Raw genomic sequence first — 5,757 nt, 5'->3', positions numbered from 1 at the left:
AAAGGTGCAATTGAGTTCGTTTTGTCCATACTCAGTTGGTACCCTGCGCTGATAATATTCCGTCAATCAAGTGATTTGTTTCCTAATTTAGCTTTGATTGATTGATTCTATAGTCTTGATTGATTTCATAATATCTTTATATGATTATTGACTTCTTAATTGGACTAATTAAATCCTTGACTTGTATGATTCTATTTAATGTTCTTTTGATATCTTTAACCAACCATGTTTCCTATTTCACTTTGTTTCCTTATTATGTGTAATTGATCCTTTGATTGATCTTTTCCTAATTTGTAGGTTGTTAGGAATCCGTTTCCAACAGGCCCTTAGACTCTCTCTTGGTGACTATTATAGCCCTAGGATTGGAAACCCAATAGCCAAATTTTGGAATACAAAATATTACGGAGTATGAAATTTCATTATCATTTTCCTTATCCTTTTATTCAAAACCAAAATAAATAAATGGTTTAGGGACATTAGGCAACTATAAGTTAGTAATAGACATAAAAATTTGTATACCTAACATGTTGGCATGTACGCTCGCATGCATAGAGTACTAGTATACACAATTACAAATAACACATAAACCAAACATTAATTAAAGCTTTTATTAGATAAGACATGTTAAAGGGGTGGATGGATTTAAAATGGATCAACAATTCAACACATAACACAATCTACAAGACTGGATTCGAGAACCAGCTTTAGTTACTACTCAGTTCCAATATACTTCATCTACTACACATGCAAACACATCTGATTTTACTTTGGATTTGACTTTATAACCCACTCTCAGTGGTGGCTGGCTGACTTTACTTTGGACAGATCTAAACAAAGAACACTGGCATTAACCTAGACAACCAGCTTGAATTTAAATTGAGTTCCCTAGACAACCAGCTCGAATTTAAATTGAGTTCCAATCGATAATTTCTTCAAAGCACTATAGAAGCATCAACCAACTCTATTTTACTCTGATTCTTCCTTTAGTATCCTTCCAATCATGCTTTCCAGTACTGATAGTACGTGATGACTTTATCTGTACTGATATATTGAGCTAGATAATCTAAGTTCTAATTTCTAAACAGCTTCAGATGTAAAAGGCATAATATCTATCATCCTGAAACAAAGTTATATAATGTAACAAAGAAACGCATCAAGCCATCAACAAAAAAGCTGCAATCTTGGCTTTTAAGTGAGAGACAAGAACAAAACATAATGGAACATCTTCAAAATAATCCAGACGAAATAACAAACAATTAAACATGGGGCCTGCATAAAAAGACATTAAACTGTATACGGAGAAACTTCTATCATGATAGCTTCAAACTTCAAAAGTACACAGAAGAAGGAAAAAAAAAACCCTGAAAAAGGATAAATAACATAACTATATGCTAAAAAGTCAATAATGTTGGAAAATTGCTAAGAAACAATCATGATTAACAACTACAAGTAACGGTACCACAGTTTTCATTAAATCTCAAGCAACAAACTGAGAAGACCCAAACCGAGAAATCAGACTCAGCATAAAAACATTTTGCTTTTCACTCAGCAAGCAGGCTTTCACCAGTTCACCCATGGGCAATAAGCTAAGTGTATTTGAAATAACAGATGTCTAAGTCATTCGACAAACCCAAAATCCCAGTCCCCGAGGAGAAAAATAGAAGAAAAAGCTAGCCATTGTACCACTTGCACAAATGCCCTTACCAGAACAGACCACAATGTTCTTCCACCTGCTGTTGAAGGCATTCAAAAACTATTCTCCTCAAATATCACTTTCTAAACTCAATGAAGATTGAAGGGAAACATAACCTACAGTAACTGAAATACTTCGTTATCATTGACAATCTACGGAAACAATATAATATACCATTGCTTTAGTTTCTCAAGAGAAGACAAGAAGATAATCTAATGCTGTATGTTTGACTTGTGGACTGAGGTCAGCAAGGATGTTAAAAAAACAAAAAGTCAAACACCACCTAGTTTAAGTTGTGCCAGGTGAAGTTTAGGAGACTGAAACATGACTCATAAGATACTAACATGTAAGCAGTCGAATCCTAAAATCCAAATTAGAAGAGGAGGCTATTTCAAGGTATATGTATGGAACAAAACAAACTATTATTACAGGACCTAGGATATCTTATAACACACAGAAAGTCGAATTCAACGGTCATATGATGACAAAGGGTCTCAAACATATACTACCCCGTTAACTTTTAGTTGCAACTTTAGGGTATTATTTGTGAGATATAAAATATTCCAAAGTTGCAACTAAAAGTTAACGGAGGTAGTATTAAAGCGTCCAACAAAATCCTAGAATCTCCTACATGGATTACAGAGTTGAACAGCACAATAATTACATATCGTGCTAGGTATCACACTTTAGTACCAACATTTTCAGAAGAACATCTTCATTCTGAGAGAAGAGAGTAACCAGAATAGTCACACATCTTGAGAAGTCACAATTATTAAATTGTTTGATGAGACGACACAAACTAGGTTCACAGGCTTCACACCTAAGAAGTAATCAACTAGGTACCACCCATCCAGAGAACTTTAATTTCAACAATTAATTGCTGATCTATACTAGTGGTTCAACTTCTTGTTAATGATGGGATGTTAATAGAGTTCTAAGCTCCTAACATAATAATGTTGTGTGAATAGTTAACAAATAGTCACATAATAGCAAGGTCTCATTTGCAGAGGTTGATTTACAGAGCCTTAATAACTAAACCGTGAATTATATTACACAAACCAAAGTAACTGAAATCCATTAGGTGGCTCGTATAGGCTATTAGTGGTTGAGTGCAAGATCATCTACTATTGATTCATCCACGAAGATTCCAACACCACTTGGTCTTATACCCTCTTCTCTCATATCAGGTTGACTACGACTTAGGAGCCTAAGAGGCACAAAGACGGGTAGAAAGACTTTAAACACCAGTCTTAAGTACTGAAACTTGCGTATTATAAACGAAAATATTATGGCAATTCAAAGCGATAAATTTGTGCATTTTAATTTCCATTTAAGAACGATTGAAAAGAAAAGATTTCATTCATGAAACAAGTACAATCAAATCTTCCTATATTCAACATAATAGCAAAAGAGGCACTAAATTCAGAACTTTTAAAATACCCAATTATCTCTCTTTAGTTAATGAGATCTACTTCTTAATTCATTTATAGCACATCTGGAATCCATTGACCAGAAATAGGAAAGCATAATCAAATAATATAGATGAAATGAAATACTTTATCATCATCAGATTGAGCATTATATAGCACAATTAGAATTAACAACACTATGAATAGAATCAAACCAGCAAATATATCAGCAAATTTAGGGCAAATCTAGCAATAAAATTAAACCCACTTCCTAATTTCTAAACCAACAAGATCAATAAAATCACAATTAAATAAACTCAAACTCAGAAGCAAACCCATTAATTTACCAGTCGCATTAAAATATTCAATCGAACATTGCGCCTGCTAATTTGAGCAAATTTGCAGCTTAAACAGTAATTGCAATTGACAGCACCAACCTGAAATTAAAATAGGGTTAATGTTCATAAATCTATCAAAGAAAAAATAACCCAGAAAAAAAAAAAAAAAAAAAAAAAAAAAAAAAAAAAGGAGAAATTGCAAATCTAGGGTTTTTGTTTCATGAGTTCTAATGAGGTAGATGAGGTACTTTGATAGTTTTCTTACGTCTCTTTTATCTCACAAAGAGACACGAGGTACCTTTCATCAGCTACTATCATTCCCATGGTATCGGAGGAGAATCACAACCCTGACAAATTAAATTTATCCGTAAACATCTTCGTTCCCGGCCTTGCCAACAACTATACCAACAAACTTTATTACACATTTTATTGAAGTGGAGTAAAGAAGAGTTATCCTCTGCATGTTTGTTTGAATGTTGGTTAGGAGAAGGCGCCATAGATGATTAATTTGTCAGAGTTGTAACTCTCCCTCGATAACACATGAAAGCGATAGTAGCCCATAAAATCAAGGTGCTCATGTTCTCTTAGTGAGAGAAAGAAACCTAAAATACCATTTTTAGTGAACCTCGTTGGACTTGTATGTAATATCTATTTTTCTAACATAAACTTTATTTATAATAATTGGCAAGAACTTTTGACCTTATTCCTTAGTCATCCTCCAATACTTAAGGTTCCCTCTTATTAATCATCTAATATTATTAAATGGACATCATTATCGAGTTAAGAGTTAAGACCAATACCTATAAATTAAATACTTCCACCATTGAATCATCCACTTTAATATTGTATCTAACATGGTTACACGAGGAATGATCGCTACCTAAAACACATTTTAAACTTTATATATCGACAGTATACTAAAAAATGCTACTCCGTAATTTGTGAAATTATATGGAGACAAATTTAATAAGATTTCATATGTATATGATAATGTTATTTTGTATGTACGAATTACATTTGTGGTAACAAAAGTGAGTGAATAGTGTTAAAAGTCTTAACATTGCAATATTAAATGAATGGAGAAAATATATAAAATAGTACACTAACATCTACGAAGTATTTTTATAATGCAGTACTTTTTAATTGTTTTACTTTAACCCGATTTTACAGTATTCATAGTATTATTGGCCATATTTTTTCATTAATCACTCTGTTCCAAAATAAATTTATCATTTTGACTTAGGGCCTGTTTAGATTTACTTAATTGAGCTGAACTAATTAGAGCTAAATTGAACTCAACTGATATGAATATTTTATGAGAGAAGGAAATTAGGAACTGAATTGAACTGAACGGATTGGTGTTGAACTGAACTGAAATTAAGCTGAAGAGAAAAGGCCCTTACACATATAAAAATACACAAATTTGACCAACAATATTTTTAAATATCTCTTTGTACAAATCATGAATAGTTGATATGTTTAAAATAAACATTTTTAGAGAGTGAGGAATAGCTCAAGTGGTTAGAGCTTCCCTCCCGATTCCAGGAGATCCTGGGATCGATTCTCACCCCCGCCCTTGTGGCTCTCTAAACACCAAAAAAAAAAAAAAAAAAAAAAAAAAAAAACATTTTTATGAATTAAAAGAGTGACAACACTCATTAAAGCTGGATTTTTAGAGCTTTGTGCATGTTTTGTAAGAAAAAAGATAAAGACGCGTTTTTAAAACTTTGTTATTTTGGGGGGTTACATTATTTGGGTTATTGTGTTAGGTGGCTATATGGAAGTTTTGAGTGCGCGTGTATCCTAAGAAAAAAGAGTGAAGACACGTTTTTTTAAATTTCGTTATTTTTGGTGGTTACATTATTTGTGTTGATGTCTTAGGTGACTATATGAAAGTTTTGTGTGTGGCACCACATAGAATACATGTTGCTCTTTCAAATAAAACAATTAAAAAAAAAAAAGTTAAAACTAATGGACTTTATTCAAAAAAGTCAATTAGGAGTAATAAATTGAACTAAACTAACATTAAAAACCAAAAGAATCTTTTAAAAAAAAAAAAAAAGAAAAGAAAAGACCATGACATAGCTTATCTAAATATAGAAATTTGGAGCCTTAATCGGATTGGGCTAAGAGGTCCAACAAATCAACAATTTATGTACTCCGTACCTTTTTCGATGGTGGGCTCTAAACTACTCAATATCACTCAAAGAGATTTTTTCTTTCATAATCTCTTTGTAAACTTCTTCTTTTTTTTTTTTTTCACCAACTTTTTGAGTTTTTTTTAGTTAACGGGAATCTTTTATCATGTTTTGTCTAA

General features: G+C 32.2%; 1 long non-coding RNA gene across 1 annotated transcript; it reads right to left on the bottom strand.

Moving 5' to 3' along the window:
• Positions 1–3,209: 3,209 nt before the first annotated feature.
• LOC145630998 (uncharacterized) lies at positions 3,210–4,133 on the bottom strand. Its single transcript, XR_014112321.1, has 2 exons — positions 3,689–4,133; positions 3,210–3,539 (listed from the first exon to the last, which is right to left on the bottom strand). It is a non-coding gene; the product is annotated as an uncharacterized LOC145630998 (long non-coding RNA).
• Positions 4,134–5,757: the final 1,624 nt, after the last annotated feature.

The sequence above is a fragment of the Chenopodium album genome, chromosome 5 (genome assembly GCF_948465745.1).
Source record: "Chenopodium album chromosome 5, dcCheAlbu1.1, whole genome shotgun sequence".
NCBI classification, from domain to species: domain Eukaryota; kingdom Viridiplantae; phylum Streptophyta; class Magnoliopsida; order Caryophyllales; family Amaranthaceae; genus Chenopodium; species Chenopodium album.
Note: the sequence above shows the minus strand (reverse complement) of the source record. Positions and strands in the feature narration are given on the sequence as shown.